The sequence below is a fragment of the Ovis aries genome, chromosome 2, assembly GCF_016772045.2.
Source record: "Ovis aries strain OAR_USU_Benz2616 breed Rambouillet chromosome 2, ARS-UI_Ramb_v3.0, whole genome shotgun sequence".
NCBI lineage: Eukaryota > Metazoa > Chordata > Mammalia > Artiodactyla > Bovidae > Ovis > Ovis aries.
In genome coordinates, this window is record NC_056055.1 from 233,895,327 (window position 1) to 233,921,818 (window position 26,492).

General features: G+C 47.4%; 1 protein-coding gene and 1 pseudogene across 7 annotated transcripts in view; both read left to right on the forward strand.

The window, feature by feature from the left end:
* Window positions 1–26,492, forward strand: part of DIS3L2 (DIS3 like 3'-5' exoribonuclease 2) — a 357,732-nt gene that overhangs the window by 283,715 nt on the left and 47,525 nt on the right. The gene's annotated exons all lie outside the window — the stretch shown is intronic.
* Window positions 4,172–24,222, forward strand: LOC132659270 (ubiquitin-like FUBI-ribosomal protein eS30 fusion protein; annotated as a pseudogene).

The window sequence follows — 26,492 nt, forward strand, 5'->3', positions numbered from 1 at the left end:
CTCTCTGAGACACGAGCCTTGCAGGTTAGTGGCCTTGGCAGACGGAACGGATTTGGCTCTCCCAGGACCCTGGCTTTGGGTAATGTGCTCACAGTGAGGAAGCTCTTGGACTCGCCCCTTCTATTCACAGGACACGCTGCACGTCCTCCTCCTGCCCCCATGTCAAATCCCACGTCACTCGAACGTGAGCCAAACAGCTCCGTAAGAGGCATGGAATCCTTTGACGTTAGTAAAACCTGCACTGGAGAAAGGGAACCCTTGCAGCTGATCCTTAGATTTCAACCATGACCGCTTCTTGGGGCAGGCCCAGTTGATTTCGATTTCCGTGGTTCTGCGAGCTGGGGGCTCCGCTGCTGCTGTTCGGTCAGCCATCTGTGCTGAACCCCGCTGCCAGACCCCGCTCCCCCAAATGCCACGTTCACCTGTCACTCAAGAACCTGCTGTCTCCTCCAGCAGATTTCATGGGTAGTGAGATTTTTGTTAATATTCTGGGATGAGAAATAGGATTTGGGGGTGACATTTTGCCAAACGAGAGCGTTTTCTTTAAAAGCCAGCTGCCATCTACCACCTCCACGATTTTATAAATGAAACAGTTTAGCACCAGTACAAAGGAAGACTTCATTTCACAGCTCAGGGCGGTCTCTTCCATTGACCTGGTTGAGCTTCATGGAAAACCTTCCTCTCGTATTGTAGATTTCAGACCAGGCTTTGAGAGCTGCTGGAGAGTTCCATCAGATCCACACGCCCCCTGGCTTCGGAGGCCCTCAGCAGTCAATTCCCCATTTCCCACCCAGCTGTCTCCCTTACTCACTCATCCTCCCCTGCCTTTGCATAGCCTAGGCCTCTACTCACTTCCCCCAGCTCCCCTGCACCCCACTTCCTCCAGAAGCCCGCTTCAGAGAGGCCGCCTCCTCCTCCGTCCATGTCTCTTGGCCTCCTTCCTCGTCTCCCCTCTCGGTGCCTGATCAGTGTCATTCATTCATGTCACCCTGTCGTCTTGTCTCTTTCTTTATTCCCTTCCCCTCCCTCGCCGTAGAAGGCAGATACCTTGCTGACACTTCTCGCTCACCCATAAATCTGCGGCGTTGGTACGGGAGAGGCAGGCCGCAAGGTGTTCCTAGCACTTGAAGTGTCCCTGTGGTCAGTGCACCCGTGGTCGGTGGTGCTCCAGGACATGGTGCCCGTTTTACAGTCTAGAGCTTGAAAATATAATCCTGTTTGTTATTCCTCAGGAAATGCCCACGTTTTTCAAGAATGGCATTATTATAACCCGGTTGCTGCATTCTGTAACTGCTTCTGTTCCTGTTTTAAATGGCACATGACAGACATCTTTAACCAAAGAGAACTTAAGAGCTTTAAAAGTATTTTATAACTTTAGTTCATCCCTTTTGCCTTCTGTATTTAATTTCTCACATTAAAACATATCTACCAGATGGAGAGTACTGTGCTAGATACTGGGACCAAGAGATTAGAACGTGGCCCCAGCTCTCAGAGTAGCTTAACGTTTCATGGAGGGAACAGGGACACGGACAGAACAAGCAGGCACACAGGGCAGGTTGGTTCGGGTGAGTGTGAAAGTGGCCGCCATGGTATTTTACCTGAGGACTTTAGCTATGATTTGAAGGGACCACTTTAAGACAAGGTCATTCTGTTTTTAAGAGTTTTCTCCGGTACAAAATAAAAACTAGCAGTTTGCTGTAAGAAAATGCTAGAAATGCTGAAAGTAAATTAGAAATGATTTAATTGCCCCCTGGAGTTGTGACACCCACCCCACGTGTAATAGCTATGCTACGAGGATGTTGTTAGATTAAATAACTTGTGGTCGTAAAACACTTAGAATGGCCCCTGACACATAACAGCAAATGGATGTTAGCCGTGTGCCGGGATGCTGAGAAAGGACATGAAGCGAAGGTGCAGGGGCGAGGAAGGGTGGGCTCCCACTGCTTGGTGTGAGTGGTCCGGTTAGGTTGGGTGTGTGAAGGGAACACTGAAGTCGGAGGTGAGACTGTGGGGGTATCCTGAAGCACTCAAGAGCCAGTACTGATGCTGGAATCACAGGGAGAGCTGGCAAGATCTGTGAGCAAGGAAGGAGGGAAAGTCACACGTCACCCCCCACCTCCCGTCACTCAAATGTTCCCTTGGTACAGACATACCACTGTTTACATAACCCTTCCTAATGCTGTTACTGTTAGTGTTATTATAAATAACACTCCAATTAATATTCTTATGCATTGTTAATCACAGTTGTTTCGGATTATTTCCTTGGGAATATATGCTTAGAATGACCAGATTAAAGAGGAATAGCTATTTTTCTGTGATACTTTCTCTTTTTATTAACTTCTGTGATTGTATTATAAAAGTAACACATTTGTGTTATGAAAATTTTAATTAGCAAGTAAGTGCCAAAACAAAAGCAAAAAACAAGTAAACCCCAAATAGCCTTCACCTGCTAATAACATGTTTCTAGGTATCCGAAAGCATGCACATTTTTTTGACACAAGCTGTAGGATGATTTTCCAGAGAGGTTAGACTAATTTAGATCTTTCCCCGGCAGGAAACAATAGCACATTGTCCCTGCCTCTCACCAAAGTGAGAGTTTGTGGGTTTTATTTAATCTTTGTTAATATGGTAGCTTGGAAATGGTATTTTATTATCATTTTGGCTTGCCTTTGTGTTAACTGCTTGTGGGTTCAATCCACTCTTGAGTCTTTGTATGAAAGGAAGAAGCTTCCTTCTACTATCACTACTCTCCTAAACCCTAGACACACAAGCCACAATTTTAGCCAGAATTACTCTTTTTCCCCAAGTAAGGTAATAATTTATATACAGTAAAATTTTCTCTTTTTAGTATATAGTTCTGCAAGCAAAATCACTGCAGACAGTGACTGCAGCCATGAAATTAAAAGACACTGCTTGGAAGAAAAGCTGTGACAAACCTAGATAGTGTATTGAAAAGCAGAGACATCACTTTGCCAACAAAGGTCTGTATAGTCAAAGCTATGGTTTTTCCAGTAGTCATGTATGGGTGTGAGAGTTGGACCATAAAGAAGGATGCTTTTGAACTGTGGTGCTGGAGAAGCTCTTGAGGGTCTTTTGGACAATAGGAAGGTCAAACCAGTCCATCCTAAAGGAAATCAACCCTGAATATTCATTGGAAGGACTGATGCTGAAGCTCCAATACTTTGGCCACTTGATGCGAAGAACTGACTCATTGGAAAAGACCCTGATGCTGGGAAAGATTGAAGGCAAGAGGAAAAGGAGGTGACAGAGGATGAGATGGTTGGATGGCATCACCAACTCAATGAACATGAGTTTGAGCAAGCTCAGGGAGATAGTGAAGGACAGGGAAGCCTGGCATGCTGCAGTTCATGGGGTTGCAAAGAGTCAGTCATGACTTAGCAAGTGAACAACAAGCTATACACACCACAACCGAGACACAGAACAGTTTCCTCACCCCAGAAAGTTCATGCATACCCCTTTGTGTTCAGCCCCTTCCCCTACCCTGGCAACCACTCCTCTGTTTTCTCTCCCTGTACTTTTACCTTTTCCAGAAGGTCACGTAAGTAGAATCAGAACGTGGGTAGCTTTTAAGTCAAGCTTCTTTGACTTAGCATCACAGCCTTGAGGTTCACCCCTGTGTTTTGTGTGTATCAGTGTTCGTTCCTTTTAATTGTAGAGTAGTATGCCATGGTACTGGAGAAGGCGATGGCACCCTACTCCAGTACTCTTGCCTGGAAAATCCCATGGATGGAGGAGCCTGGTGGGCTGCAGTCCATGGGGTCGCGTAGAGTCGGACACGACTGAGCGACTTCCCTTTCACTTTTCACTTTCATGCATTGGAGAAGGAAATGGCAACGCACTCCAGTGTTCTTGCCTGGAGAATCCCAGGGACAGGGGAGCCTGGTGGGCTGCCGTCTATGGGGTCACACAGAGTCGGGCATGACTGAAGTGACTTAGCAGCAGCAGCAGCATGCTATGGTATAGATGTTCCATGGTTTGTCCATTTATCAGTTGAAGGATATTTGGGTTGTTTCCAGTTTGGGGCCATTATAAATAATACTGCCATAAACATTTGCCCATAGGTTTTTCTGTGATGGTTAAGTTTTCATTTCACTTGGGTAAATACCTTGAAAGTGGGACTTGCTGGGTCATGTGGTAAGTGTATATGTAACTTTATAAAAAATTGCCAGTGACGTGGCATGCAGCAGGCGGAGAGGACGTGCGTGCCCTTTCTCGACTCCCTCTTTGCGGTAGCGGTGGTGGTGTCTGCGATCTAATCGCCAGCACGCAGCTCTTAGTCCACGCCTAGGAGCTACACACTCTCGAGGTGACCGGCCAGGAGACGGTCGCCCAGATCAAGGCTCCTGTAGCCTTGTTGGAGGGCGTCTGTCCAGAAGATCAAGTCCTGCTCCTGGCAGGAATACCCCTAGAGGATGAGGCTACTCTGGGGGCTAGTGTGGGGTGGAGGCTCTGAGTACCCTGGAAGTAACTGATTGCATGCTTGGAGGTAAAGTCCATGGTTCTCTGGCCCATGCTGGGAAAGTGAGAGGTCAGACTCCCAGGGTGGCCAAGCAAGAGAAAAAGAAGACGATGACAGGCCGGGCCAAGAGGCGTGTGCAGTACAACCTGTGCTTTGTCAATGTTGTACCTGCCTTTGGCAAGAAGAAGGGCCCTAGTGCTAACTCCTAAGTCCTCTGTAATCTTGACTTTCTCTAATAAGGCCACTTAACCCAAGCAAAAAAAAAAATTGCCGGAGTGGCAATTCTGTTTTCCGGAGTGGCTGTACCACTCACCAGCAAAGTATGATAGTTCTGGTTTCTTTGCCTGCTTTTCAGCACTTGATATTAGCCAGTTTTTTGTTTGTTTGTATGTCTTAGCCCTGCTAGTAGGTGTGTAGTGGTGTTCCATTGTGGCTTTAATTTGCACTTCTCTAGTGACTCAAGACCTTGAGCTTTTTCATGTGCATATTTTCTTTTTTTGGTGATGTGTCTCTTTGTATCTTTTGCCCACTTAACTGAATTGTTTGGTTTCTTATTACTGAGTTTTAAGAGTTCTTTTTATATTATGACTATAAATCCTCCATCAGATTTGCGAGATCTTTTCTCCCTGACTTTGTCTTGTCTTCTCATTCTCTTGTTTCTTTATTCCATCTCGCTTAATCGTTTTAGACTCTTTTGAAGAGCAAAAGTCTTAAATTTTGATAAAGTCTAACTTACTGAATTTTTAATGGATTGTGTTTTGGTGTCACATCTAGGAAATCTTTGCCTGACCCCAGGTCACAAAGATTTATTCCTATGTTGAAGTTTTATAGTTTTAAGATTTACATTTAGGTTCCTCACTTATTTCCTAGCCCCAGAAGTTTCTTTTAGAAAACATTTCCATTAAAGAGACAGACACCCCTGGGCAGATTTGGGGTGGATTCAGTCCTGGCAGCCTACCCAGGAAAGGTGCCCTCCAGGAACCATCTGGAAAGGAGATGTGGGCTTCAGAAACTGCCCAGGAGTGGCTGTTAAGCAGATAGGAGTTTTCTCTGGCTTAAGACTGGGCATAATAGTGAAGATTGCATCTTATAAAGGATAGTTAGGGTACTAAGAGAAAAACCTCCAAACTTTCTGGATAAATCCTCTGACGGCTGCCCAGAGTCCGGATGGTGAATGGTGCCAAGCACAGGACTTTGTCGATTACATGCAAACACCCATGTCAGTGACTCACCCGATCATGCTTTAATCTCATAACCGAGAGAGAGGCTTTTAAAAATTACTGTCAACAAGGCAGCTCGCTGGTTATGACTGCCATTGAAGTTGGGCTTTCCTCAGAACAGCTGGGGTGTAATGTGGTGGGAAGAAAGCCTGATGTGAGTGAGAGGCCAAGGACTGCTTGCCTGGGAAGGAAGGATGTGCAGCTAACGTTTGACAGAAATCTGTGAGCTGAATGACTTCAGCCAAGCTGAGTAGAGGCCTGTCATCTTTCATCCGTGGGAAAATACACTGCAGCAAAAGAATTCAGAAAACAGCACTGATTGTCAGTTTTGTGTCAGTCACTGCAGGGCAGGTAAGAAACAGTAGTCCAGAGCACACGCCAACCAGTAAAGTTGATGGGAACCAGGAGAGGATTCCTGTCCCAGTAAAGGAGAACGCATGAGAGTAGGCCGGCCATGGCTTCCCCAAGGGTCTTCCAGGCCGAGCAGTGCGGGGGTTGGAGTGTTCTGGCAGGTGCAGGCCATTGGCCCAGCTGGGTCGTAGGAAGCACTCACAGAGACAGTGGGAGATGCTCTTAGAAGCATGTGTGCATGCTAAGTCATTTCAGTCGTGTCCAACTCTTTGCAACCCTGTGGACTATAGCCTGCCAGGCTCCCCTGTCCACTGGATTCTCCAGGCAAGAATACTGGAGTGGGTTGCCATACCCTTCTCCAGGGGATCTTCCAGACCCATTGATCGAACCTGTCTCTCATATCTCCTGATTGGAAGGCAGGTTCTTTACCACTAGCGCCACCTGGGAAGCCCCATTGGAAGGGTGAAAAGTGAAAGCGAAAGTCACTCAGTCATGTACAGCTCTTGGTGGCCCCATGGACTACATAGTCCATGGAATTCTCCAGGCCAAAATACTGGAGAGGGTAGCGTTTCCCACCTCCAGGGGATCTTCCCAACACAGAGATCAAACCCAGGTTTTCCGCGTTGCAGGCGAATTCTTTACCAGCTGAGTCACAAGGGAAGCCCATTGGAAATGTAACCAGGGTCAGTCTCACAGGACCTTGTTTGTTCTACCCTGGTATACAAGTTCCTTCTTGAATTCAACTTGGTACCATTGAAGTATTTATCATATGGACATGATAGAACAGGACTTTCTTTTCAGAAAGATCTCTCTGGAAGCTCTGTGGAGAATGAATTAGAAAGGGCCAGTTAGATGGCTGCAGTGGTCATCTGAGGGAGACCCCATAACCTGCAGTCATACAGCCAACAGGAAGCCACAGGTGAGGAAGACCCTGAGGAGGTGGAATCAGAACCCAAGAAAGGGAGGGGCGCCTGGATGGATGTTCCTGGGTCTCTGGGCAGCGGCCTGGATGTGGCACCACCGGGAGAGTCCGCCCACCATTGAGGGACCAAGAGCAGGACTGAGGACCCTCTGAGCTTGAGGTACACAGTGGCCATCCCATTAAAAGACACCTGCATGGCAGCCAGCCTCGGAAGCCTGGTACGTCTCTGCCACCCCGCCCCAGGGGAACTGTGCCTGTTCCTGGAAGCATTAGAAATACACGTGCCTGCCCAAGTGCAGTGAGCAGGACAGGAAACATGCTATAAAGCTAGCGAGGCGGTGCGGACGCACAGAACATTGAGGAGCAACACGTGGCACAGTGCGGAAGCCTCTGTCCCTGACCGCGAGCCAGGGCGCTGGACAAGGCTTCCCCAGGGCACGGAGCCGGGGCAGGGCAGCCATCCTCGGGACTCAGCCTGCCACCGCCACCAACCCCTTACCTTCTCTCTCTTCCCAGCCCAGCTTTTCTCATCTGTTTTGTTTTTTTTTTTAAGTGAATTCACTCTCAGTCCTTTTGAAACCCAACATGTCAGTGATAGATGAGGCAGTATTCTTTAACTTCAAAGGAGAAGAAGTGAGTGAGTGAATGCGGTCCAGGGGAGTTGAAAAGTCCAAGGGAACAAGAGACGCATGGGGTGACCCTGCCGTCAGGAGGAGCGCCCTCAACCCCACCCCTGCTGGTGCCCTGCGGAGGCCCAGACAATGCCACTTTCAATAAATCATGAAGGATCCTGAATACCCGTTTTTGTCCGTTTTCAATGAACCCTGGGCATGTTGCTTAAGATATGACCAGTCATTTGTGCTAGGTTCCCAGCTACTCAAAGGCTCGAAGTCAAGTGCTCTCTCGACTAAATAATGGAGTCTTTGCATATGAGATTTTGGGGGAGCTTTTTTTTTTTCAGATTTCCATAGCTAGTCACGGTAAAGGTGACCTTGTGGGTAGTGTGGGCCATTGTGACCCTTCACACATCCATCCTTTGAGTGATGCTGAGCTTTGTGGGGTATCCATGCAGCACCTAATTCAATCATGCGTCTGACCCCTGCCTCTCTTTGGCACTGTCCTCCTCCCTGTGCTGCTGGGTTGGGGGGAGGCTCTGCACAAACCCTGGCTGTCCTCGGGAGACATTCTATGCTAAACAGAGAGCTCTTGGCCATCTTTCCCACTTTGGGAATTCTAGGCCCCCTGGTGACTCTGGCCTGGGGAGCGGGTGCTTGTTCTCAGGAGGGTTTGCTCATGAAGATGCCTGCTGGAAGCGCCTTTTAAGAGTCCCCGGGTAGCTTCCACACTGGAGTCTTGGAAAGCAATGAGAAAAATAACCTGGGGTCATTTAAGGGCTGGCTGGTCATTTCCTTAATCGTCTGTGACTGTTAAGAGCCTGACTTTCTATAAAGAAGCACAGAGGCTTCCTTGACTTGTTATTAATAATAACAAACAGCTAGAATTTATTGACCACCTGCCATTTGCCAAGTGCTTTCAGATGTTACCTCATTTAATCCTTAAATCTTATACCCATTTTTACAGATGAGGAAACTGAGATTTTCAGTTAACTTGTCAAAAGTCACATAGCTGGAAACAGCAGAACTGTGATAGAAACATTCCTTATTCGGCTTAATTTTTATCATCATCTCTTCTTTTATATTCTTTTATGAACCTAAACAATGGATCAAGGGCTTCCCAGGTGGTGCTAGTGCAAGAGATGTAACAGATTCAGGTTCGATCCCTGGGTCAGGAAGATCCCCTAGAGGAGGGCATGGCAACCCACTCCAGTGTTTTTGCTTAGAGAATCCCATGGGCCAAGGAGCCTGGCAGGCTACGGTCCATGGGGTTGCAAAGAATCTGACATGACTGAAGCAACTTAGCACATACCTAGCACATGAACCTAAACAATGGGTCAAGTCCTACTTATAGGATAACTTTGAAAGGTTATCTTAAAACACCATGTGATCTCATTTATACAACATTCTTAAAATAAAGGAATGATAGAACTGGAGAACAGAGTTGTGGTTGCCAGGAGTTTGGGGATGGTGGGGGACAGGGAGGTGGTCTAAGGAAGATCTCAGTGGTGAAGGAAGAGTTGTATATCCAAGTTTCAGTGAGAGTTACACGAATCTACACATGTGACTTAGTGACATAGAACTAGACACGCATATCATGCCAGTGTGTTGCCTGGATTTGATACTGTGTTAGAGTCGTAGAAGATGTCACCTTTGGTGGAAGCTGGGTGGGGCCTCTCTGTTCTGTTTTTGCTACTTTTGTAAATCTGTAGTCATCTTGAAAAGTGTGTGGTTGAATTCACCTGAGTGGGACCCCAGCCTTGCACCTGGGAAGAGGCCAGGTCTCAGCTCAGAAGGCAGTCCACATCAGAAAGCTGCAAGTGGCATAGGAGAGGAACCCACACTAAGAAGAGGGCCCGGGATTCAGCCTCCATCCGAGCCTCTTTCATTTCATGGGAAAGGACTGAGCTGAGAGTCAGGGCTCCTGGCCTCAAGGCCCCGGGGATGCAATTATGTGACTTGGGGCAGGCCTCCCAGTGTCTGTGAGCCTCCATGTCCCCAGCCATAAAGTAGGGGTGGTCACAACACTCACCCTCTGAGGTTGTTAAGAGATCCACTAAGAGGACACATTACTGTGCACACGTTTAGCACAGAAGGATTTACTGTGTGAATTCATCTTGTTACCATCGTCAGCGTGATTTTATCTGTCCCCAGGTGTACCCTCTACTTCGTAGTCAGACCAGTCTTGTATGTATTCACAGTGAACGTTCTCTCTTATTTCTCTAGTTTGGATCACTTATTATTCCAACAGTTATTTCTTGAGTGCCTACTTTGTTGAAGACTCCTGGGGACACAGTGATGGACGTGACCTGTGTGGTCTGTGCCCAGACAGAGCCGAAGTCCTGTTTTCCCCCATTCCCTGCAGTCTCCCACTCAAATCAGGGTTTCCTGCAGACTCACAAGGCCTTGTCTTTTCCATGCAGCCACGCTAGCAGCCCTTCTCCAAGCTCCAACCGCGCTAGAGTCAGTATGACTCGCTCATCTCTGCCAGCCTGGACTGTCCTCTCCCCCTGTGCCTCCCGGGGTACCTAGCCTGGTACTGAGCAGAACAGGGAGCATCTTTAGCAAGTAGTTGCCCAAAGAACTGTAAAGTTCATGGCTAGAGCCGCCCAGGACAGTCTCTTCTGAGGCTTTCACTTTACAGATGACGGGAGGGACGGCCCATGGACTACATAATGGAGACTGGCTCTCTGGGTCCCCAACACATTTCTTCAGTAGGATATTAATAGATCCTGTATTAATCTTAGTTTTTGTTGTCGCTCTTTTTTTTTTCATTCCTGTTATCCAGTGTTTTGACTAGCTGGCTGGCACTTCTTTTAGCCTTTTGCAAACCCGGAAGCCCTTGGCTGCGATTTTGCTCTTCTTTCTAACTGTGTGACTGAGCCGTGTCAATCAGAGGCCAAGTGCATTGAACTGGAGAGGCAGAGCCAGCCCACGTGGCTCTCTCTCCCGTGCCTTCAGTTGAGTGGGCTTACCTGGCACCCCCAGTCTGCCGGCAGGCCCCGGCCTCTGGCAGGCCCCCCCAGGCATCTCCCTTCTGTGGCCCAGCTTCTCCACCTGAAGCTGGGCGGGCGGTCTGCACAGTTTCTCACTAAGGCAACTGGCCTTCAGTTTCAGTTGTTCTTCGGCCAGACCTTTGCCAGCGAGCCCTGCAAGACTGACGCTCTGAACCCCAGTTACTGTCCTCTGTCTCTTGGAATCTAGGAGAGAGAAGTACGTGGTTGGAGCCCCAGCATCCAGCTTAGTGCCCTCTTCACAGATGAAGGAATAGCAGGTGTGGCCCCTGGGACTGCCCAGACTGCAGTTAGGTGGGTTTGGGGTCCCTTTCTGGCTCTGCCAAGTGGGTTGATAAAGCACCCGACCTTGGGTAGGCAAGCTACTTAACGTCTCTGCACCTCGGTTTCCTTGCCTGAAATGGCAGTAACAGAATCTGTACATGTGGTGTGCTCGGTGCTGTGTCTGGTTGAATGTTGGAGCCTCTTATTTCTGCTGCTAATGGCACGGCCCTACAGCCCCTCGGAGTTCTTTTTTTTTTTTAAGGTTCGTGGGGATCAAAAGCAGAAATCGATGGGGCTGTCTCTGTTGTAGCTGACAATCTAGTTGGATGGTGTGAGAGTTAAACAAATACACAGCTGGAGACATGTTTCAACTTGAGAATAAATGGGAAGAATCCGACCACGATAGAAGCAGTTTTCCCACATCCGGACTGTCAGAAGCCAGCCTCCGCCGTGCTCTAGCAGGTCGTCGCGGCCTCTTCCCTTCCCAGGCAGGGATTAACAGACAAGTTGTTGCTGGTGCAGAGGTGCAGGGCAGCTCCACCTTGAGACACATCTGCCAACCTGGCGAGGCCTTGGGAGCTTTTCTGTTGAGGCGCGAGCCTCACGTTGGGGCACCATGGCCTCCCTGCCTGCTGCTGCAGTGGGGAGCAGCCCATCCGGAACACGGTCCAGTAGGGCTGCCTGTGACGGACGACCCCGCAGCAGCACGGCCCCCCAGCCACCGCAAGAGCTGGCAGGGCTCCTGAAGCCAACGGGGAGGCCATGAAGTGTGTGTCCTCTTGCAGAGTACCCCCCTGCTGCGTGTCCTGCACACAGAGAAGAGTCTTCCCAAATACCACTCCAGTTAAGAAATTGAACCCTCTTATTGTGGAAATGCCTCTTATTGTGGTATTAGAGTGATCATGTCTGGAACTGTTGGGTCTCCCCCAGTCACTTGTTCCAGTGTGCTGTCCTCTAAATTTGATCTCAACTCATTATAAGGAATAACTCTAAGGCTTATTACATCAGGAACATTTATTTTGCCATAGCCAGGTACTGTTCTAATGTGCTTTCTCTCATGTGATTTCCACACAACCCTGTGAAGTAGGTACCATTATTGTCCCCATTTTACAGAGGAGGAAACTGAGGTGCAGAGAGGTAAGGTAACTTGCCTGGGGTCGAGTTGCTCATAGGAAGTAAAGCCAGGATTTGAAACCAGCTTCTGAAGTGTCTGTACTCTTTCCTTCTCTGCCGCGTTGCTTGTTGTTTAAAGGGACCCCCCACTCACAGGTGAAATGAACTCCTTTCTAATATAAGGCCTGTGTCCCAGGCAGGAGGGTCGCTGCTAAAGGTGACCTTTTAAGAGTGCTGGAAAGAAAACCTGTCAGGTGCTCTGGACAGTTATCCTAGAGGATCCCCAAGGTCCCTGTAGTCTGTGGGGGGGCCTCTGACAGCCCCCTAAGTTCTAGCTCAGAGCCCCTTGAGAGAGTACACAAACGTTGGAGGGAAAACACATTTCTGCCCAATGAAACTGTTTCCTTAAGATTATTGTGAAACTTATTCTTTTTAACATTGAACATTACGTCTAGTTTCTTAAACGATTTTCAACTCTGTGAGATTATCCAAAGATTCTCTATTACCAAAGCTGATTTTTCAGTTAGCAAGGCAAACAGAAAGTCTGCTCTGCTGGATCCGAGCCCTTTCTAATATCCTCCCCTAACCTCCTTAGATGTTTTTGATCTTTGTATATCATCCTAGCTATAAGCTGCTTTCTGTATTTTCTTTAAAGATCACAGTGCTCATCTGTTCTCTGGTTTTTGCCGTAGTTAGAATGGTACCTATTTGAGTGGTATATTGTTCAAAAAGAAAAGGCTGTTTTAAGACACTAATCATTATTTTGGACGAGAATAGAAAGCTCCCATAACCCCAGGAATGGTTCCCCTAGGTGTCCCTTTCAGGCTGTTGTGAGCAATCGAGTAAGTGTTGTCCGATCAATAGGTATTTTGTGACTGGATGGCTGTGGACAGTGATGGTTTTGCCAGGAGGCGCTGCTAAGCCACTGCTGTAGGTGAAGGCCGGAGCAGGACAGTGGGGCAGATTGGCAGCCCTCAGACCAGAATGTTGTCCTGGAATACGTTGTCCAGACACTTGGCCTCATCTGGGTGGAAGGAAACACAGCGGTGTGGAATCAAGTCATGAACTTTGACAGTTGCTCTTGGCCACATAAGACAGCAGGATGCAAGGGGATTCTTCTCTGCCGCCTCTTTATGAAACATTTAAAGATGTGAGCACTGGGCCTCCTAAAATCTTCAGAGCTTCTCTTCTGACAGATTTAGCAGGAACTTATTACCATGGCTTTCTTCCAGTAAACCTAGAAAGTATCTTACATTCATCCATAAAACAAACCATGAGGATGACTGTAAAGGAACTCAGCCCCATTTTACAGGTGGGAAGGCTAAGGCCTTCAGAACCCCACACCAGCCCGGAGTCCAGGGAGGAACAGAGGCAAGGCCAGGGCTGCTGGCTTCCAGCGTGGGGTTATATAACTGCAACTCCTCAAGTCCCTGGAAACTGAGGCCAATTCCCTGGAAGATCATTCTGTTCTCTTCTGTTTTTTCAAGAATAGAGCCAGCTTGATCACTGGCTCTGAGGCTCGTGTCCCGTTTTCTTTCTTCCACAAACTGCGTGCCTACCATCAGGATCCTTGTTCAGTCAAGTTGTATTCGAACTTGCCCAGATCTCCTATTTTGACGTGTGTTTGGCTTTTATTTTATTTATGTGTACTCTTAACTGTTTCCAAAACGGATTTGAGGAGACTTACAACAAAGGGAACACACAGTAAGATGAACACAGCAGAAAGAAAAATGGAAAGTCAGAAGCAAGGAGAGGAGGCAGGAGAGACAGGGCATCTAGAAGCATAGTTCCTGTGACCGGGCGTCATGTTTCCTGGCTCCAGTATCAGAAATGCAGAGGTAGCTTCCTGCTTTGCGGAGAAGAGAGAGATTTCATAAGGTTATTTCTTAGAACAAATCTCATTAAAAGTCAGGGGACCCTCTTCCTGGCACTACAAGCAGTTCTTCACATGAGGCTTGATCTCAGGGCCTTGTGTGTTGTAGTGGACAGATTTTACATGTTTGGCCCGTGAAGAAAGGAGGTGTGATAAGGTTATTCACAAAAACACTCGGATGAAAGTTGGATAAAACACAGCTTGAAGAAGGGAGATAAGCTAGTGAGCAAGCTCATGTCGTCTACAGATGTCACTTCCCTGCAGCCTAACCTGACTCAAGGACAGAGTTGAGTCCACTTCCCTGAGTGAGCAGGTAGCCTGTCACTTAGGCTGCTTAGGAGGCAGAAGTAATAGGACATACAGAGTGTGAGCATAGTTCCTGTGATCGGGCGTCATATTTCCTGGTTTTAGCATCAGAAATGCAGAGGTGGAAACTAGGTAGCAAGGATGCTGAAGTGGGGCCCCTGCTGAGGGGATATTCTCCACAGTTTGGGGTCAGCCACAGGCTTTAGAAAGCAAATGACTAGGCCGCAGAACGGATGACATATTCTAAACGCCAAGGGACCCAGACAGTCTCTCTCCAAAATGCACAGCCAGCTCCATGCACATGGAGGGGCCACGTGCAGCCCGCCACCATCCACAGGGGCACTCCTCTGTGGAAGCAGCTTCAGGCAGCTCCCATCCCAAAGAGTGGTTGGCTTGAGCCCTAGAGCTGGGCAGAGATAGTTCTGATCTGGTCATGTCCCAACACAAGTCACCCTCTATGGCCAGGAAGACCCTCAGACCAGCTCCTGCTGTGGGGGTGTTGAGCACCTTTGTGACACCATCCCCACCTCTGACTGCGTGTGACAGCTGTAGACTTGCTCCTCATGCTTTGTGTTCCTTGTCGTCATATTTCTCAGGGATTTGAGGAGCCTAAGAGGAGGCCCAGTGACCAGGGAAGGGCCTGGTCAGGAAGGCTGGGGCAGAGGAGTGCCTTTTGTGCCAGCCCAGGTGCTGGGGAGGGCAGTGAGCACTTCTGTGCTGGTCTTATCCAGTGAGAAAGACAGAGGTGCTGTGGGACCACGCCCGGCAGAGCTCCAGTGGCCTCGCCATGCTGGTGAGCCATGAGGTAACCCTCGCATGGTGGACAGGACTGGCTTGCTGACTGAGGGAAACCGAGCGTGAACCAACCAGGCTGTGTCTCCCGAATAAGAGCACCCTTCCCCATGGGCTTCCCTTGTAGGTCAGTCTATAAAGAATCGGCCTGCAGTGCAGTAGACCTGGATTCAATCCCTGGGTCAGGAAGATCCCCTGGAGAAGGAAATGGCAACCCACTCCAGTATCCTTGCCTGGAAAATCTCATGGACAGAGGAGCCTGGTGGGCTGCAGTCCATGGGGTTGCAAAGAGTTGGGCGTGACTGAGCGACTAACACTTACTTACTCCCCATGGGTTGACCATAGCTGTGGAGACAGGTGGCTTTTCTGAGCAAGTAAAAATACCTTAGCCCTGAAGAATCTTTGACTTGTCATTCTCTTAAATGAATATTTGTTGGAGTATAAGTGCTTTACGATGTTGTGTCTGTTTCTGCCATACAGCAAAAGTGAGTCAGGTATATGTTAACATATCTCCCCTCTGTTTTGGATTTCCTTCCCATTTAGGTCAACAGAGCACAGTTCCCTGTGCAGTGCAGTAGGTTCACATTAGTTATCTATTTTATACACAGGAGTGTGTATATGTGGCCTGGTAAAGAGTTCACCTACCAATGCAGGAGACCCAAGAGACGCAGGTTCAACCCCTAGGTTGGGAAGATCCCCTGGAGAAGAAAATGGGGAAACAGTATATTCTCCAGGCAAGAATACTCACTCCAGTATTCTTGCCTGGAGAATCCCATGGACAAAGGAGCCTGGCGGGGTACAGTCCAGGGGGTCACAAAGAGTTGGACACGACTGACTGACCCCACACGCATGGTGTGTATATGTCAATCCCAATCTCCCAATTCATCCCACCACCCCTTCCCCCCTTGGCATTCATATGATTATTCTCTACATCTTTGTCTCCATTTCTGCCTTGCAAATAAGATCATCTATACCCTTTGGGCTTCCCTGGTGGTTCAGATGGTAAAGAATTGCAGGAGACCCAGGTTCATTCCCTAGGTCAGGGGGATGATCCCTTGGAAAAGGGAATGGCTACCCATCTGAGTATTATTTCTTGGAGAATTCCATGGACAGAGGAGCCTGGTGGGCTGTAGTCCATGGGGTCGCAAAGAGTCAGACACGACTGAGCAGCTTTCACTCACATACCCTTTTTCCAGATTGCACATACACACATTAATATACAATGTTTATTTTTCTCTTTCTGACTTCACTCTGTGACTTGACCTGTCATTTTGAACCTTAATGAGGATAGAACAAGCCTCTGGAACAAGGTGCGATGGAGTCAGGAGAAGTGGCCTTAAGTGAAAACACAGCTGTGGGGTTTATAGACGCCACTGCAGGGAGGCGTCATCCAGTGGGATCGGCCAGCCTCGCTATAGACTTTCCAACACTAATGAATTGGGAACTCCATGCTGAACAGGATTTAGTTTGATGGGTCGCTGTGCCAGCAGATGGATGTATTTTTCTTGAAAGACCAAGGTGCCAGAAACCTCCGTGATTACGTTACTGGAGCAAGGTTCTTTTTTGTGGTTTGTGCCGTTGAGCGTCAGGACTGCAGGATTCTCTTGCTCTTTCTCACTCTTATTTTTTCCAGGTCAGAACCAGAGCTTGGGGTGGGGAGGAAAATCCTGCTGAATGAGCAAGTTCTTTCTTAAAAAGCTCTCTCCAAGTCCAAAAAGACTTCAGTGGACTTAGGAGAAAGAAACTTAATACATTGCCATAGAATCACTGTGAACCAAGTGAAAGCCAAGTCCACAGCATCTTTGTCTTATAAAAGAAAGCAGAGAGGAGATGGAAAAAAAGGAAATAATGCTGAGGAAATCCAAACCAAACAATGAAAACTAAAGAAGAAAAACTAACGATCACCTCAGAGAGAATGTGAAGATTTCCTTCTAATAAGATTTTCTCAGTTTGCAAAACCGAGGCTCAGGTAGAAGTAACTTTTCTATTCTTTTTTAAGTGTGCCATAAATAGCATACCTGAGATGTTTGAACTGTGATGGGATTTGCCACTTTGGGCTTCAGGAAGAGTTGGACACCCTGCAGGACCCTTGGACTGTGAGGGAAAAGTCGGCTATGGAGAGGCTGGAGGTGTCCCAGCCTGGTCCCTGACCTGCGTTTGAACCTTGGTCCTAATAGCTAGCAGATTGAAGCAAGCTCACAGGCCTCCTGCAGAAACCATGTTGGTTTGAACCAGAGCAGTCCTGGCCCTAGATCCAGCACTCTGCTTTCACCAGCTACCTCTCTTGTTACACCCCTGTGAGAGGAACTCAGAGAGGGGTCATGGGGCTCGCCCTTATTCCGTCACCGAGCAGCCTGCAGAGAGGGAAACCACTCTTTTCTGCATGGCCTGCAGGTGCAGTCCAGACCATGGCCAGAAAGAGAGCTGGGTGCCCATCAGAGGCCATCTTGGTTCTGAACAAGACAGGCCATTCCTAAACTTCTTAATGCATCTCTTACCCTTCTTAGATCAGGCTAGCATTTTCAAAAGCACTGGAGTCTCTGAGATATTACGTAGCTGTTTGGAGTTTAGTACCACATGGCCTGTGTGTCTGTTCCCCAGGAGTGTGGCTGTTTGGGAATGCCAGCTGTGCACCTGAGCAGACTAAAGACCAATTTGCTCATTAGCCCAGGGGAACATCTCACAAGCCACCCTCAGCCATCTTTGTTGTCCAGTCCCATTCCTCTCTTCCAGTTATTCTCATGAATGTAATCCGGCCTGTTGGCATCCCTGGGCTGATGTACAAAGAAAGGTCTCTTTCCTTTCATGAATACATTAAATAACTCCATGGACCCCTCTGTTGCTTGGCCTGGGGCATTCGTTCTTCCCCTGAGATTCACCCAAAGGCCCTTCCTCAAGCGGTGTCTGAGAGCCCTGAGGAAGCCTGCCTCAGTCCTAAGTCAGTCAGTCTCAATGCTCATCTATTGTACCAGCTAGGAAGATGGCCCTGTAGTCTCGCTTGCCAAGACTCAAAGAGGCTGAAGGAGGACCTTTGCAGGCCCAACAACTCCAACAGGGCCTGCATCCCACATTCCCACAGTCTGTGGGGGAGGCCTCCAGCCTCTTCCGCTCACCCCAGCTCCTTCAGATCATTCACAGTGCCAGTTTCCTCAGGGCCCACCCTGAAGTAGGCAGGCAAGGTCAGAAGGGATCCCAATAGGAGTCTCTGCCCTCCTCTGGGGTCTAGCCTAAGCCCCTGGACGCCATAGGCTCTTCTCTTCCTGCTAGAGAGACTGGCTTGTCTTTTGTCCAGAAGAAAACCTTACCTCTAAGCAGACCCATTTAAAGCCTCCCTCCTCTGCTGGTGGAAGTCGACAGAGCAGCCTTGTCACTCACTGCCTATCGTGGTTCCTTTGCTGCCTTCCCTCCTTACGCAGTACAGGAATGTCGTGCAGTTGGAAACTGTCCTCCCAGGGAGAAGGTTGACTCATAGCGGGCTCTTCTGCTTGACATGGCACTGCTTCTGGAAAGGGAAGGCCAGACCTCATGACGTCTCAGAGCAGCTGTCATCCTGGCAGGCCAGCGGCCCAAGCCGAGCCACTTGGTGGACGGGCCCTGATTAGAGCCAGCACTGGCACAGAGGGTGGCCTCTAGGCCTGCCTGTTTCTTCACCACGCTTAGCTCATGAGGCATCTTCCATAAGTATTGTGGAGCAATGGACTGAGCTCCTCTTCAGAGGTGCTGTGAGATGGGAGCCCCTGGGCACCGAAAGGACTTGAGCCGCTGCTGGCAGTCTGGAGATACAGTGACCAAAGGCGGCCAGACGTGCACAGGCTCTCTTTACAGAAGTGAGGACTTACAAACTCCATAAAGTGGGGTGACTTCAGGAGCCTGCAGGGGGCGTGATTCTGTGTCTGTAAATGAAATGACCGGAGCAGTTTGTGGCTGACAGGTAAACAAGATGCTCTGAACCTCTGCTCTGCAGTTCAGCTCAACACCAGGCTTTGGGCACCTGCTGTGGACAGAGCTAGGGCACCGAGTGCCCGGGGTACCTGGTGAAGCTCCCACTCCTGATCCCTTGGACTCCCTGGGGAAGAACAGCCATGCCTCCAGTCCCCGGAGGAGGGAACTGGAAGATCCACTCTTACAGAGAGAATCTTGAAGGATGCGTGAGATCTTGCTGGGACGGACCAGAAGGACTCCCCCGGAAGCACACAGAAGGGCCTGGAGGTCTGATGTGCCTGGCACTGTCCAGGCTTGCAGTGAGCAGCGCGGTGTGGAAGGAGAGCATGGAGCCTTGTGGCAGGAGAAGGCCGGGGCGCTCTTCCCATCGGGCCGACTTGAGCTTCTCCTCCAAGACTTCGTCCTCTCCCCCAAAGCCCTCCGCGGTGGGCTCACCCGCCTCAGCACTTGCCACCTCACCCGACCCTCGGTCGCAGCCCACATTCGATTATGCGGCAGCCAACCACAGAAGGACTGGCCTGTGTTTCATTCATTTCTATACTTCTGATGCATAGACAGCAGGAGAAGCCATCAAAGGTCCTTACAGAGGGCCGTGTCATCAGGCTTGTGTTTAGAAGGATGACTCAGCTGCATTATGGAGAGTGGATTAGAGCAAGCGGAGCCAAGGAAGTGGAGTGTGTCGGTGTCCTCGAGAGAAATAATGAGTGGTTACAAAGAGCAGCCGAGGCCCGGGAGGCTGGCAGGGAGCAGGCTCGGCTCTTGTCAAGGCCCTGGCTCTGCTCTTCTCAGGTCTTTTGAGTCTGCTTCCTTCCTGAGCTGGCTTCCTCCTCGGGCTGGTAGCAAGCGAGTTGCAACAGTTCTGGCCCTCGCGCTCAGAAGCACCCAGCAAACATTGGCCTCCACTGGATCACATGTCCCTTCCTGAACCCATTCCTAGGGCCAGGAAATGCCATGCACTGACTGGCTTAGGTTCCTGATCAGTTACTGGAATGTATGTGAGGTCACCTTAGAACTGCTAGGCCCAGCCCTGGAGACTGGATCTGCTTCCCTCTGAATCCCCTGGCCTGGGGCAGGAGGGTATAGCTGAATGAAGCTAGAGTCTCATGAGGAAGGAGAAAGTGACTGCTGCACATGCTCTTACATCTGCAGTTGGACTGATTTATTCATGTAGAACTGTTCACACAGTAGGTGCCTACACACACCCACACAACCTGAACACCTCCAGGACACGCCTTCTGAATTGGTTTATCTGGGAAACAGTCATCATCCTGAATTGATATGCGACCTCTCACGGAGGACCCCACCCCCACCCCAACCTTGGACTCTCCATTTCTTGACCTTTCTTTCAATCTTGTGATTGACTGTTCCATCTCCAAGATCATATACAACCTACTCTCTGACCACAGCCCCCAGTCCTTCCCACTCCCTCATCCAGTTTAGTTCAGTTCAGTTCAGTCATGTCCAACTGTTTGTGACCTCATGGACTGCAGCACACCAGACTTCCCTATCCATCACCAACTCCTAGAGTTTACTCATAACTCATGTCCATTGAGTTGATGATCCATCCAACCATTTCATCCTCTGTTGTCCCCTTCTCGTCCTGCCTTCAATCATCCCCAGCATCAGGGTCTTTTCTAATGAGCCAGCTCTTCGCATCAGGTGGCCAAAGTATTGGAGTTTCAGCTTCAGCATCAGTCCTTTCAATGAATATTCAGGACTGATTTCCTTTAGGATGGACTGGTTGGATCTCCTTGCAGTCCAAGGGACTCTCAAGAGTCTACTCCAACACCACAGTTCAAAAGCATTAATTGTTTGGTGCTCAGCTTTCTTTATAGTCCAACTCTCACATCCATACATGACTACTAGAAAAACCATAGCCATGACTAGACGGACCTTCATTAGCAAAGTAATGTCTCTGCCTTTTGATATGCTATCTAGGTTGGTCATAACTTTTCTTCCAAGGAGTAAGCATATTTATTTCATGGCTGCAATCACCATCTGCAGTGATTTTGGAGCCCCAAAAAATAAAGTCTGACACTGTTTCCACTGTTTCTCCATCTATTTGCCATGAAGTGATGGGACCAGATGCCATGATCTTCGTTTTCTAAATGTTGAGCTTTAAGCCAGGTTTTTCACTCTCCTCTTTCACTTTCATCAAGAGGCTCTTTAGTTCTTCATTTCCTGCCATAAGGGTGCTGTCATCTGCATATCTGAGGTTATTGAGATTTCTCCCAGCAATCATGATTCCAGCTTGTGCTTCATCCAGCCCAGTGTTTCTCATGATGTACTCTGCATAGAAGTTAAATAAGTAGGGTGACAATATACAGCCTTGATGTACTCCTTTTCCTATTGAAACCAGTCTGTATTCCATGTCTAGTTCTAACTGTTGCTTCCTGACCTGCATACAGGTTTCTCAAGAGGCAGGTCAGGCGGTCTGGTATTCCCATCTCTTTCAGAATTTTCCACGGTTCATTGTGATCCACAAAGTCAAAGGCTTTGGCATAGTCAATAAAGCAGAAATAGATGTTTTACTGGAACTCTTTTGTTTTTCGATGATCCAGCGGATGCTGTCAATTTGATCTCTGGTTCCTCTGCCTTTCCTAAAACCAGCTTGAACATCTGGAAGTTAACAGTTCACGTATTGTTGAAGCCGGGCTTGGAGAATTTTGAGCATTACATTGCTAGCATGTGAGATGAGTGCAGTTGTGCAGTAGTTTCAGCATTCTTTAGCAATGCCTTTCTTTGGATTGGAATGAAAACTGACCTTTTCCAGTCCTGTGGCCACTGCTGAGTTTTCCAAATTTGCTGGCATATTGACTGCAGCACTTTCACAGCGTCATCTTTTAGAATTTGAAATAGCTCAACTGGAATTCCATCACCTCCACTGGCTTTCTTTGAAGTGATGCTTCCTAAGGACCACTTGACTTCTCATTCCAGGATGTCTGGCTTTAGGTGAGTGATCACACCATCGTGATTATCTGGGTCGTGAAGATCTTTTTGTACAGTTCTTCTGTGTATTCTTGCCATCTCTTCTTAATATCTTCTGCTTCTGTTAGGTCCATACCATTTCTGTCCTTTATGGTGCCCATCTTTGCATGAAATGTTCCCTTGGTATCTCTGACTTTCTTGAAGAGATCTCTAGTCTTTCCCATTCTATTGTCTTCCTCTATTTCTTTGCATTGATCACTGAGAAAGGCTTTTTAATCTCTGCTTCCTATTCTTTGGAATTCTGCATTCAAATGGGTTTATCTTTCCTTTTCACCTTTGCTTTTGGCTTCTCTTCTTTTCTCAGCTATTTGTAAGGCTTCCTCAGACAGCCATTTTGCTTTTTTGCATTTCTTTTTCTTCGGGATGGTCTTGCTCCCAGTCTCTTGTACAATGTCATGAACCTCTGTCCATAGTTCATCAGGCATTCTGTCTATCAGATCTAGTCCCTTAAATCTATTTCTCACTTTCACTGTATAATCATAAGGGATTTGATTTAGGTCATACCTGAATGGTCTAGTGGTTTTCCCTACTTACTTCAATTTAAGTCTGAATTTGACATTAAGGAGTTCATGATCTGAGCCACAGTCAGCTTCTGGTCTTGTTTTTGCTGACTGTATAGAGCTTCTCCATCTTTGGCTGCAAAGAATATAATCAATGTGATTTTGGTGTTGACCATCTGGTGATGTCTATGTGTAGAGTCTTCTCTTGTGTTGTTGGAAGAGGGTGTTTGCTATGACCAGTGCTTTCTCTTGGGAAAATTCTATCAGCCTTTGTCCTGCTTCATTTTGTATTCCACGGCCAAACTTGCCTGTTACTCCAGGTATCTCTTGACTTCCTACTTTTGCATTCCAGTCCCCTATAATAAAAAGGACATCTTTTTTTTGGTGTTAGTTCTAGAAGATTTTGTTGGTCATCATACAACCATTCAGCTTCAGCTTCTTCAGCATTAGTGGTTGAGTCATAGACTTGGATTCAGAGAAGGGAATGGCAACCCACTCCAGTACTCTTGCCTGGAAAATCCCATGGACAGAGGAACCTTGTAGGCTGCAGTCCATGGAGTCGAAGAGTCGGGCACGACTGAGCGACTTCACTTTTACTTTTCACTTTCATGCATTGGAGAAGGAAATGGCAACCCACTCCAGTATTCTTGCCTGGAGAATCCCAGGGGCGGAGGAGCCTGGTGGGCTGCCGTCTATGGGGTCGCACAGAGTCAGACACGACTGAAGCAACTTAGCAGCAGCAGCAGCATAGACTTGGATTAAGAATTAAGTTTTCTAATTTTCCTGTTACTAAGGACAGCAGATTTTATTTCATCATGTTTCTCATAAAGACTTTGGAAAATGCAAAGAAAGTTAAGACATCACTGTTGCAGTCTTGAGAGTCTCTTGGACAGCAAGGAGATCAAACCAGTCGATCCTAAAGGAGATCAACCCTGAATATGCATTGGAAGGACTGATGCTGAAGCTGAAGCTCTGATACTTTGGCCGCCTGATGAGAAGAGCCAACTTATTGGAAAAGATCCTGATGTTGGGAAAGGTAGAAGGTAGGGAGAGAAGGGTATGACAGAGTTCAAGATGATTGGAGGGCATCACCAACTCAGTGGACATGAGCTTGAGCAAGCTCCTGGCAATGGTAAAGGACAGGGAAGCCTGGCATGCTGCAGTCCTGTGGGTTGCAAAGAGTTGGACATGAATGAGCAAATGAACAATGACAACAACAATTGCTGTTGCCATTTTGACATTGTTCCTTCCAGTCTTCTATGCCATCTGTGGTTTTTTTTTTTTTAATGTACTTTTTTGGGGGTATGTGATCAAATATGATTATATTCTTTGCAGCCAAAGATGGAGAAGCTCTATATAGTCAGCAAAAACAAGACCAGGAGCTGACTGTGGCTCAGATCATGAACTCCTTATTGCCAAATTCAGACTTAAATTGAAGAAAGTGGGGAAAACCACTAGACCATTCAGGTATGACCTAAATCAAATCCCTTACGATTATACAGTGTAAGTGAGAAATAGATTTAAGGGACTAGATCTGATAGATAGAGTGCCTTATAAACTATGGAAAGAGGTTCGTGACATTGTACAGGAGACAGGGATCAAGACCATCCCCTTGGAAAAGAAATGCAAAAAAGCAAAATGGGTGTCTGAGGAGGCCTTACAAGTAGCTGTGAAAAGGAAAAAAACAAAAAGCAAAGGAGAAAAGGAAAGATATAACCATCTGAATGCAGAGTTCCAAAGAATAGCAAGGAGAGATAAGAAAGCCTTCCTCAGCAATCAATGCAAAGAAATAGAGGAAAACAACAGAATGGGAAAGACTAGAGATCTCTTCAAGAAAATTAGAGATACCAAGGGAACATTCCATGCAAAGATAGTCTCAATAAAGGACAGAAATGGTCTGGACCGTACAGAAGCAGAAGATATTAAGAAGAGGTGGCAAGAATACACAGAAGAACTGTACAAAAAAGATCTTCACGACCCAGATAATCACAATGGTGTGATCACTCACCTAGAGCCAGACATCCTGGAATGCAAAGTCAAGTAGACCTTAGAAAGCATCACTATGAACAAAGCTAGTGGAGGTGATGGAATTCCAGTGGAGCGATTTCAAATCCTGAAAGATGACGCTGTGAAAGTGCTGCAGTCAATATGCCAGCAAATTTGGAAAACTCAGCAGTGGCCACAGGACTGGAAAAGGTCAGTTTTCATTCCAATCCAAAGAAAGGCAATGCCAAAGAATGCTCAAACTACTGCACAATTGCACTCATCTCACATGCTAGTAAAGTAATGCTCAAAATTCTCTAAGCCAGGCTTCAGCAGTACGTGAACCGTGAACTCCCTGATGTTCAAGCTGGTTTTAGAAAAGGCAGAGGAACCAGAGATCAAATTGCCAACATCCACTGGATCATGGAAAAAGCAAGAGAATTCCAGAAAAACACCTATTTCTGCTTTATTGACTATGCCAAAGCCTTTGACTGTGTGGATCACAATGAACTGTGGAAAATTCTGAAAGAGGTGGGAATACCAGACCACCTGACCTGCCTCTTGAGAAACCTGTATGCAGGTCAGGAAGCAACAGTTCAAACTGGACATGGAATACAGACTGGTTCCAATAGGAAAAGGAGTACGTCAAGGCTGTATATTGTCACCCTGCTTATTTAACTTAAATGCAGAGTGCATCATGAGAAACGTTGGGCTGGAAGAAGCACAAGCTGGAATCAAGATTGCTGGGAGAAATCTCAATAACCTCAGATATGCAGATGATACCACCCTTATGGCAGAAAGTGAAGAGGAACTGAAAAGCCTCTTGATGAAAGTGAAAGAGGAGAGTGAAAAAGTTGGCTTAAAGCTCAACATTCAGAAAACGAAGATCATGGCATCTGGTCCCATCACTTCATGGCAAATAGATGGAGAAACAGTGGAAACGGTGTCAGACTTTTTTGGGGGGGCTCCAAAATCACTGCAGATGATGACTGCAGCCATGAAATTAAAAGGCGCTTACTCCTTGGAAGGAAAGTTACGACCAACCTAGATAGTGTATTGAAAAGCAGAGGCATTATTTTGCCAACAAAGGTCCGTTGACTCAAGGCTATAGTTTTTCCAATGGTCATGTATGGATGTGAGAGTTGGACTATGAGGAAAGCTGAGTGCCAAAGAATTGATGCTTTTGAACTGTGTTGTTGGAAAAGACTCTTGAGAGTCCCTTGGACTGCAAGGAGATCCAACCAGTCCGTTCTAAAGGAGATCAGGGGTGTTCATTGGAGGGACTGATGTTGAAGCTGAAACTCCAATACTTTTGCCATGTCATTCGAAGAGTTGACTCATTGGAAAAGACCCTGATTCTGGGAGGGATTGGGGGCAGGAGGAGAAGAGGACGACAGAGGATGAGATGGCTGGATGGTATCAGCGTCTCAATGGACGTGAGTCTGAGTGAACTCTGGGAGTTGGTGATGGACAGGGAGACCTGGCGTGCTGCAGTTCATGGGGTCACAAAGAGTCGGACACGACTGAGCAACTGAACTGAACTGAACTGATCAAATATGCATCTTGCTTCTTTTCATCTAACCCGAATATTTCCCCAGGTTAATAAAAATTCTTTATAAACCATTTATCAGCCGTATGCTTTTCTGCACCTGACTCTAGTATGGTTTATTTAACTGTTCTGCTATTTCTGGTTTTTCAGAGTCTTTCCAATAAATAATACTGAAGTAAATAGTTTTTTAAAAAAGAAAACTCTTTCCTCTACATTTATGATACTTTTCCAAGCCATTAATTTGTAACTTGAATCACTGAATCGAAGGCTTTGAAAATTTCTAAGCAGTAGAGTCTTTGAAATGGACTAAGTGTATAGAGACCTGAATTTAGCTACAAAAAGGAAAGTAAAGAAAAAAGGGGGGATTATAATTAACAGATATTTGTAAATAACTGCTTTCTGTTTTACTGAAAGAGGGCTGGGAAGATCCAAGCGGTGCTCTGTGGGGAAAACATGCCTTTGACTTGAAGTTCCTGGCTGCATGCTGGTGAAGCAGGGCTTGTTTCTGCTTTTTTATTTTCATCTGGGTCAGTGAGAGGACAGGCCATTCCTACAAGCTCATGTCCCTCTAAGGAAGAGGA